General features: G+C 39.8%; 1 protein-coding gene and 1 long non-coding RNA gene across 3 annotated transcripts in view; one reads left to right on the top strand and one right to left on the bottom strand.

Annotated features, from left to right (window-relative positions):
- The first annotated feature begins 146 nt into the window (after positions 1–146).
- LOC109967637 (cadherin-18-like) overlaps positions 147–10293 on the top strand; it is a 202572-nt gene continuing 192425 nt past the window's right edge. Inside the window, exon 1 of one of the 2 annotated variants that reach the window (XM_020613366.1) lies at positions 147–265. The gene's annotated coding sequence lies outside the window, so the exon portion shown is untranslated. The remainder of the gene's footprint in view (positions 266–10293) is intronic. The other variant, XM_020613365.1, reaches the window with a different exon arrangement.
- On the bottom strand, positions 3751–4717 carry LOC109967638 (uncharacterized). Its single transcript, XR_002275963.1, has 3 exons — positions 4612–4717; positions 4158–4267; positions 3751–4071 (listed from the first exon to the last, which is right to left on the bottom strand). It is a non-coding gene; the product is annotated as an uncharacterized LOC109967638 (long non-coding RNA).

The raw sequence follows: 10293 nt of genomic DNA, 5'->3' as shown, positions 1-10293 counted from the left end.
AAATGGAGAGAGAAATAGAGCAGACGAGGAGAGGCAGTGAGAGTGAAGAGAGAGGAGGTGGGGGCAGAGGCGGTCTGTTATTCTCCTCGGTGCTACAGCCAGAGAGAGAGAGAGAGAGACAGAGGTAGAGAGAGACATACACTTGCTCGTCCACAGTGGTGGGCAGATGTAGAGCAAGCAAGCAGGATCGAGAAAGAGGGAAAAAGATAGATGAGAGTAATGCAGCGGGAGGCATGGGGAGTCCAAACACATTGCTCTACACAAGGTAAAGACCATCATTTCATTCCTCTCTACCTCTCTCAGCTTTTTTCTCATTTCTCTTTTGTTCCTCTCTGTCTTTATGTTTCTTTCACCCCTGCTTCACTGCTAAGAAATGCTGCTTAACTGCTGCAGCTGTTTTTCTGTTGTGCGTATGTGTGTGTGATAGGAAAAGTATCTGCAATTGGTACAGTATGCTGACTACTTTGGGATGAGAACAATATATGTCAGTTGTGTGTGTGCATTATTTGAGTAAACGAATGTGTGTAGATGACTAAAAATTCAGTTAGGAGCAGATTCACACTCTATATGTGATGCAGCTGGTTTTGGTCATAGAGAATATTCTTTATATGACTGCACATGTGGTCACACACACACCCTCAAATACGCTCTCCTATTGCCCAATCAGCCAGTATATTGGTAGTGTTGGATTCTAGGCAAGACAGAGCTTAGAGGAAATCATTTCCACAGTGGACTGAGATCAATTCTCTGCAGCATTGCATACAGACCGGGCAGCTGGAAGAATGCAGAGTTTTACAATATCCACCCTCAGCTGTGGATTTGGATAAGCCAATAATAGTGTGATATTTTTAAGCTTTTTTGACAGTTGTTTCTTATATAATGACTGTGTATATGAAAAATGATTTTTGACTGTGACCACTATCCCTAGGAATGATGTTATTAATTACATCCAGTGCCAATGATCAGGGCTAATGCAGGAAGTAATCTGTCCTTCATGTAGCAAGGTGGAAAGTAAGAGTGTAGAGATTGAGGTGGCAGATGAGCATGACTGACTTTCACATAGGACACCAGAGTAACTGTGATCTTTGCTTTTTTGTTTGTTTTAGTACCTATCCTAAATCATACCTTAATCATAGACTATTTGCCAATAACCATGGTCTTTTTCTAATCCTAACCATACTGTAGTGTCTGCGTTTTGTCAAATTGTCTAGTAGTAAAGTTCTTGTATGGCAAAATCACTTCATAGTCTGGGATTGTTAACTGGGGGCTTCTTTTGGAAATAAGTCTTAACGACTTCACTGATGCCCTGAGTGTGTCGTGCCAGCAGCAGTACAGAGGCTTCACTTATCCAGTCAAGGGTCTGAAGCCTATATCCGCATGTATTCTAGAGCAGCTGGGATCACCCAAAACAGGTCTTCTTTATCTAAAAAAAGCCATGAATGTAAAACACATTACATTATATTGACACACTATCAAAATAGTAACAGATGCATTGACTGAAACATTAAACTGATTTCTCAGAGAACGTCAGTGAGCCTCACAGGAAAGCCCAGGCCAAATAATGTGAAGTGAAGAATCATTATGGGCAATGAGAGCACACCAAGTTATCATGCTGTGGATCAGAAACTGTGACAAGTATGATATTTTAAGAAGCGTAGTCACATTTAATTTATTTATGTATTTTTCCATTTCAAACCAGGGCTTAAGTCACAAATCTGAGAAATGTTTAGGCACAATAAATACAGGTACAGATACATATATTCAAAAATGTTTATTAAACAAACAGGTTATAGAACAATGAAAGCAAGACAAAATTATTTATCTGATGTATTACATTAGATGGTCTTCTATACACTGAAAGCACTTTACACTATTTGGTGGTTATGACCTGGTTATGAACTGGTGTTTCTAGCACTGCTGGCAGTCAAGCCAATAAAACATTTGTTTGACAGGGATTGCTGTGACATTTGCCACCAAGTCTGGATTAAAGCTACTGGGAGTATGGACAAGTAAACCACACTTCCAATCCAGGGAAGTTCTAATTATTCTTGTCAAGTTAATTAATGTCCTGCGTGAACATTTCTGTAACTTCACTAGTCAGCTGTGCAGAGGTTCTCTCAAGCTCCCTGTTTTTGTTTTTTACACTCACTATTTCTGTCATTTTTCACATATACAAGCAAGTGCAACATTGTGACAGTCTACAGAGACAGATTGTCTAAAACTGTTAATATACCCAGGTGCGTCTCCCACCTTTCTTTTACAGCTGGCTCCCCTTCACTCACCTTCAAATGTGACCACTGAGAATAGCTATTAACCTATAAACACCTAAGGTTGACCAACACTTTATATGAACTAGTTCTGTTCCAGAGCAACCTGGCCCTCAGTATTCATCATCTGGGGGCTATGAATGGTGGGCCATTAAGTAACATTTTATATACATCTATCTGAACCAAAAAGGTGGCCCAAGCAACAGTTATTTCTATCCCTGGAGCCACACAGCTTGCATTTGAGACAGATTTATTAGAACAAAAATGATAACCAAAAGAAACAGGGCTGAAGGATAAACATAAAGTATAATAATTATACTATTGCTACTAAAAGAAAAAAGGGAGAAATTTAGTATAAGGAAACAGATGTTCAGCATTTAAATGTGACTATGACTGATTTGTGCTGACATTCCTTTAAGATATGTAGGAGTAATTCACTGCTGCTGCTGCTGCTGCTGTTTTCAATAATAAAGCTGAAAGAATTAAACACGATACCACAGATTTCTAAGAGCAGACCAACATCTACCGGACAGACTTGTCTGTTTACACTAAAAGACTTATGAATATAAAACGAGTACAATGACAAAAGTTGTCATGTGGCTCCCATCTGACTCACATTCTGCGAGCATTCAGCAACACTGAATGACCATGTCAGCTCTGACACATAAAGTCACAACTAATAAGGTTTGTAATGGCACACATGCTCTTAAGGTTTTGTTATTTTATGTGCTGTAATGTTTTATTATGTTTCATTATATTTATTTTATTGTATGGACAGACTGACTGATGGCTGCAGTTAAATGTGCTATAACTAATTTAGGTATATGTTATAAGCAGCAAGGGAAGAAGTACTTAGATTGTTTACTTAAGTAAAACTAGCAATACAACAGTGTAAAAATACTCCATTACAAGTAAAAGACCTGCATTCAAAAGGTTCAAATGTATTGGCAGAAAATATACTTGATGAATGACACTTTATTATAGACTCAAGGTCCAAATTAGAACAAAAAGAACAGTGAAAAGAAACAATATAAAATAAAATAAAAACGAGAACAAGAGAACAACCATAAACTACTATTCCTTTAAAAGGCAGGCATACCACTGTTTCCAGAGAGCAGAAGTAAAACGCATGTCACTGTATGCAACATTAGTCAACAATAAAATATGATTTTCAGAACCTTTCAAGCGACAGATACATTTAAACATCAAATTTCTTAAAACAGTGGGAAATGTACTAATTCGAGATGACACGAACAGTTCGCTAGCACTCGTCCATCTAGGCTTGTTCAATAATAGCCTTAGGGCGTCATAGTAAGCCACTTTAGTTTCCGAAGACTGCCCTTTTTATAATTACACCACAAATGGGCAGTGTACAAGGAGGTACAATAAGCTTTAAACAAAGCCAGTTTTACTCCAACCGAGCATGAACCAAATTTCTGTGCCAGTATATTAGCTTGTACATACAACATACGGCACTGCCGATAGATATCCTCGTCATAGGACAATCATTTATGACATGACCCAAATACTTAACTTCATTACACAGTTGGAAAGACAAGCTGCAGTAATCAGAATCTCTATATCAACATTAGATCCAATAACTGTGTAATGTTAACGAAGTCACTCGAGGTCATGGATCCGCAGGCAATTATCACCCAACTCACTCTTTCTCCGAGTTTCTTCCCTGAGTGATGACCCCGGTGAACTCCACCTCTCTGCGGGCATCAACCTCGAACCAGTGGGTTTTGTCCTCTGGATCTGCGCACCAACCGCCGCCGTTCAGGTCATTGTCATCGTCGGAGCCCTGCAGACGAGCACAGGCCAATTATGTGAACCAAATGTTTGTTGCTGTGGGAGCAGAGCCCTGGTTTTCCTCACGACATGCTCTACCTGCATGTTGAGGCGTCCTCTCTGAACCGTGAAGCCATGGTGAGACTGAGAGGAAGCCAGCAGCTGGTCATCTTCAACCCGGTGAGACTCCAGGCCCAGAGGAGGACACTCTGAAAGGAAGCACACACACAAAGATCTGTCCCACAAATGTTCCAGAGAGACTTTAATTCCAAACACGCCTTGACTTCACTCATGGGAGCAGCACTGCAGCTGTTAACACATCTGTCAGAAAAGCATACTGTGTTTGTAACGAAGACAGATGCTGTAAAGTGTCAAGGTCAAAGGTCAAGATCAAAGTGTCAAGGTCAAAGATCAAGGTCAAGCAATAGTTTAACTAGTGGATGAACAGATTTGTGTTTTTGACAGGGTGGGTGTAAGTGTACCCACAATTTAAAACACACATCTGGCAAGAAAAGCACTAAAGTGTAAAGATTAAGACAAGTGAGCCTCTTACTTTTCGGTTCAACGTGCACTGGGATCTGCTTCAGTCTCTCCTCCTCTTCCTCCTCCCACTTCTTCTTCAGCCGCTCAGCTTCGGAGCGAAATGAGAAAACAATGTGTCAGAACATGTTTTCACAGTGACCCTGCTCTCCAGCAACCAGCCCCCACAGACCATTTCCATGTGTGCTTGTACAGCACACCTTCATTTCATACATTCCTCATGTGCTTCCTGTGTCCAGTGTGGCTCAGTTCAGTGGGTTTGAGGTGGTACCTTCACGGTCAGGAGAAGACGTTCTGGATTTCAGAGTAGTTTATGTTTGTTTTGTTTGGAGTTTCTTTATCGACTGACATCACCATGACTAAAATGTTGCATAAGGCTCACAGGCTCAGTTATCTTGTTCTCTGTAACCTGCCTCTTCATATCATCACAACATCGCCCAGCTGGTCTCTGAGCTGTATACAACAACCCAGAGATAGACACAGAGCAGAGCAGCTGTCACAAACTCCTCCTCCCTCCTCTTCCTCCTCTTCCTGTCTTATCATTCTTATTGATAACTAGACAGCAAACCTCTGCACGGCAGCTCAGTGTCCTCATAATGACGTTCCACCTAAGAGCAATACTCCCATGATATTGTGAGCCTCATAATATGATTCCTTGAAAATCTACCTGCGGTGTTTGGAATCACATTGAAGTCATTAGCAGGTTGAACATTGTTCAAGAAAAACAATGTTTCACTAATGGCGGTTTTCTTCTAATTTTTGAAGCTACGTTGAATCTGTTGACGCCTGACAGCAGAGTTTCAGCTAGAATTTGATCTTACCTGCATAAAATAAAAATCTTTAAAAACACCTCACACATCTATAGTTTCATTAAAAAAAGTCTCAGTAATTTCCTAAACCAGCTGCCTACTGTAGTTTTGATCAAGCAAACAGGAGGAAACTGTGTTCCACTTCATGATTGTGTCCCACTTGTTGTTGATTCTTCACAAAAAATTACAGTTTTATATCTTTATGTTTGAAGCCTGAAATGTGGCAAAAGGTCGCAAAGTTCAAGGGGGCCGAATACTTTCGCAATGCACTGTATATCCCCATCATCAGACAAACAATCATTGATGACATGACCAAAGTACTTAACTTTGTTGCACACAGTTCACGTTCAAGAGCTGCTGAAGACCTGCTGAGCTGGGACTAAAAATCACAAGGTCGTCTGCATACATTAAATGATTCACAACTTTGTCACCGACCATACATCCCGTTCTGCACATATTTAATTCTTTAGACAGATCATTCATGTAAAAATTAAACAAAATTGGGGAAAGCAGACTACCTTGTCTTACCCCATTACAGGTCTGAAAGGGTGCAGATATACAATTATCCCATCTAACAGACACAGTCTGGTGGGCATACCAATATGACAAACATTTCATGATCTATTTAGGCACTTGGGCATCACACAAATGGAATAATTTCCTATGATTCACTCGGTCAAAAGCTTTGGAGGCATCTAAAAAGCACATGAATACAGTAGAGTTTTTACTTTTATATTTACTAACTAATTCCTTTAGCACAAATATACACATATCAGTGCCATGGTTAGTGTTAAACCCAAATTGGTTTGCAGATAATAAGAGATAATAAGATTGTGAAACTTAGTCAGAAGAAGTTCTTCAGCAATTTTTGAAAGAATATTAGCGAGTGCAATAGGTCTTTAATTATCCGAGCTGCACACCTTCCCTGCTTTATCCCTCACCATAGGAACCAAAAGTACTGACAACAAAGACTCAGGCATAAACTCATGCATAACAGAGGCAGTAAAGCATATGGCTAGAAGAGAAAACAACCTGAAACTAGCATACATAAAATGTTCAACAGAAATGCGGTCCAGCCCAGGTAGCCTTATTTTCAGACAAATTACATATTGCTTGGGAAACTTCATTGGTTTTAAAATATTCAACAAAGTCAACCCCACTCAATGAAAAAGTTTCACTTGGAAACTAATGAATGCACCTTAATTCCACTCAATTTTGCACTTTATCTGCTTTTATTTTTCTCCCATTACTCAATCATCAGTTGACTTCTTTGTGCTGTTTGGCCAACTGTACAGACCCGTTTCTGATGTAAATTACTCAGAGGTTAGTCTTGGGAAGACCAAAGGGGTAAAAAGTATTGTGAGAACATCCATCCATTTTCCTCCGCTTATCCGGGACCGGGTCGCGGGGGCAGCAGTCTAAGCAAAGATGCCCAGACTTCCCTCTCTCCAGACACTTCCTCCAGCTCCTCTGGGGGAATACCGAGGCGTTCCCAGGCCAGCCGAGACACATAGTCCCTCCAGCGTGTCCTGGGTCTTCCCTGGGGCCTCCTCCCGGTGGGACATGCCCGGAACACCTCCCTAGGAAGGCGCGCAGGAGGCATCCGAAACAGATGCCCGAGCCACCTCAGCTGGCTTCTCTCGATGTGGAGGAGCAGCGGACCATCTTTTAGGTTATGATAGCCAGTTTCACTGTGCATCTTAAAATCTAATCACTTTTAGGGTTGGTCCCCACCAATGTCTGTATGCTGATGATCCATTCAACCATTTGTCTGGAATCCTGCTAACCAACATACACACATAAGTGTGTTTTCATTCTTCATGGGGACTTCACAGTGACTTACATTCTTTTTCTAGAGACTTGTCCTAACATTAACCATAACTACTACTTGCCTAACCCTAACGCGTTGTCACCCTAAAATTCAGTGATTTACAAGGACAGAAGAGTCCCCACGGTGTGAGTGTGTTAACAGGTTTTGGTCCCCATGAATAATACCAATGGCACGTGCACACACACACAGAACCAAAAACAACCTTCTTGGCAGAGGTAAAAATAGCTGACACCAAATCACACAGAGTAATAATCACAATTTAGAGTAAATCCTGACCACAATGCTATGCTGTGTGGGTGCTGTACCTGTGAATGTAAGCTGAGCGCCACCTACAGACTTTAGACTGTAACATATGCCATGCTGCAGCACAGATGAAGAACAACCATTGTAAAATTGGCCAATTATCGCGGCAGAGAGTGACACTTTGAATGTCTACATCTGTACTCTTTTAGTGATGTAATTCACTCATTAGTTTAGAGGTAAAATGGGACTACTGACCATGGGCTAAGCGGCAGAGTGTGTGTAGGCAGCACAGCCCTACCATCTTGTAAACATGGATCCACGCAGGGAAGAATGCACAATGGACAGTAGCCCTTCAGGTTCTGCTGGATTATGGGCATGGGGAGATCCAGGTTATGGGTTGTTAAATTCCTGTGGTGGAGAAACACTAAAATGTACTCCTTACTTTTTGCAGCGTATTCTCTGCCTTGTTCATGGTAGCTGTTAGTCCAGTGAAGTAATGGTTTTGGGGGTTGTCACCTGTATATGTGTGACTTTCTGGGCAGATAACTTTCTACTGAGCTATGAAACAATTTGAGACACTCACACTTTTGAAACTACAGCCTGTAACTTTCCACATGCTTTCACCTTCTGCAGCAGTGAAGTGTGAAATTGTTGTGTAAAGACCTGCTGTTTTACTTGAATCAGTTGCTACAGTTGGCAAGTAGTGGCACTTGGCTTCTACTCGATTTCAGTGGGTGACAATAAAGCATGGTGTGAAATTAAAATTCCCAGTGAATTGCCTCTTGTTAAGTTCCATGCACTGAGGAGTTGGCCGCTACAGCCTTAATTGGTCTGGTATGACCAGTAGCCAAAGCTTAGCAAACTGATGCTCCTATGACAATTCTGGGTCATTTCTCTGACTTAATGACTCTTCTCTTGTGCTGTTGTTGCATTTTTAGCCTTTTATCCTGTAATTACAACATGTGGCCACAGTGACTAAGTGATCATTTTTTGATTATGTTTTTTTAAATTTTAAGATTATGTTATTGTATGAGACCACATTTCCCCAGGCAAATTGTTTACTGTTTATTGTTTATTTCCAGTTGATTTCACTAGTTCAATGACATTTCTTGTTACTGCTACAAAATATGTTGTTCTTCAGCAGCTTTATATGCTTTATATCTCATTAAGCACAAGGTACAAGTGATGGCAATAATTGTCATGTTTGAACTTGCTAGTGTTCAAGTCAGTGGAAAGCTCAAGACAGTTATATGATTGAAAAGTAGGTGTGAAATGTTAAAAGAAATATTGTACACAGTCAATATAGCACATTAAGGGCATCTGTTTTACTAGGCAGGCATTAATTTAAGATGTATTTACAAGCTACAGACTTGTTACTATAATTTGGATGTGACTTCAGTATTGCTGTGTTATAATTTATAATCAGTGGTGAAAAATAATTACATTTACTCAAGTACTGTACTTAAGTAAAATTTTGAGGTATCTGCACTTTGAGTATTTTCATTTACTGCTACTTCATATTTCAGCTTCACTACATTTCAGAGAAAAATATTGTGCTTGTGCACACTACATTTAACTTTAGTTACTTTTCAGAAAGAGGTTAATAAAACAAAATTTAGCATAATCACAAAATTTACTGATCCTTGGTATTAAACACATAAGCTACCCAGCAGTAATTCAAGTTGTAAGTATATAAGGTAGTTAAAATTAGCTCAACCTTCACCAACTGCAACATTATGTGATGTACACAATAGTTCATCATTAATTACAATCAAATATTATGTTGTAAATTCATATAAACTGTGCCATTTTGCATAGTGAGTACTTTTACTTTTGATACTTTAAAAGCAGTGGGAAGAAGAACCGTCCGTAGTTTCAAAAGTGGCTCCAGTTGTAGCAGATCTAAGTTCTAATGGGTCCAGCTGTGGGCAGCATCATGTCTAAAAGCCCTTTCAACTTGTTTAGTTTGAACTCAGCACCACTAGCTGACCAGTCCCTGCAGATCCAAGACACTTACCTGGCTTGCAGTCAGCAAACATGTCTCTGATATACAGTATTTTGGGCCTTGACCAAGACTTGTAGACAATGAGTAGGGCCTTTAATCTGAATTCTGTATTTAACTGGAAGCCAGTGCAAAGATCTAAGGACTGGAGGAATGTATTCTTTCTTCAAAATAGAATAAAATTAAAATACAGCTGCAAACTACTAGTAGTAAGTGCTCCAATTATCAGGTAAAGGCTGTGTAAATGGTAAACAGACTTATACTGTGTAGCGCTTTTGTATGCACTACAGTGAACATGATGTACATTAAAATGATGAAGGAAGCAAGATTGTACTACCCTTGTTTTTTCCTTGCAGCAATGATACGGTACCATTTCAAATGAATTAACAAGTTTGATGTGTTGCCAAAAACATATCCGATCACCACTGAACAAACATATTCATTGGTAAAGTGAAGCACAATAAGCAGTAAACAAATCTGTCATCTTATCCACTTGTGTTTGTCTTTTGGAAGACCTTAATGATAAGGGAAGGTCTTCCAGCTCTGACTTCTCATTTGTACTGGCCATAACACTTGCTAGCCAGAAACTAAGCTAAACCAGAATGTGGATCTAAAAAAAAAAAGCTCCACAAGTAAAACAAGCCTACTGTAAAGTACTATTAAAGATTACAGTCAGTACACATCTGCACCAAACCTAAAGACCTGTACCAAAGGAGCTCAGTGCAAATACAGTGGGTACGGAAAGTATTCAAATTTTTCACTCTTTGTTATATTGCAGCCATATGCTAAAATCATTTAAGTTCATTTTTT

Source organism: Monopterus albus, unplaced genomic scaffold (assembly GCF_001952655.1).
Source record: "Monopterus albus unplaced genomic scaffold, M_albus_1.0 scaffold133.1, whole genome shotgun sequence".
Classification (NCBI taxonomy): domain Eukaryota; kingdom Metazoa; phylum Chordata; class Actinopteri; order Synbranchiformes; family Synbranchidae; genus Monopterus; species Monopterus albus.
This window is presented reverse-complemented; position numbering and strand designations above follow the sequence as displayed.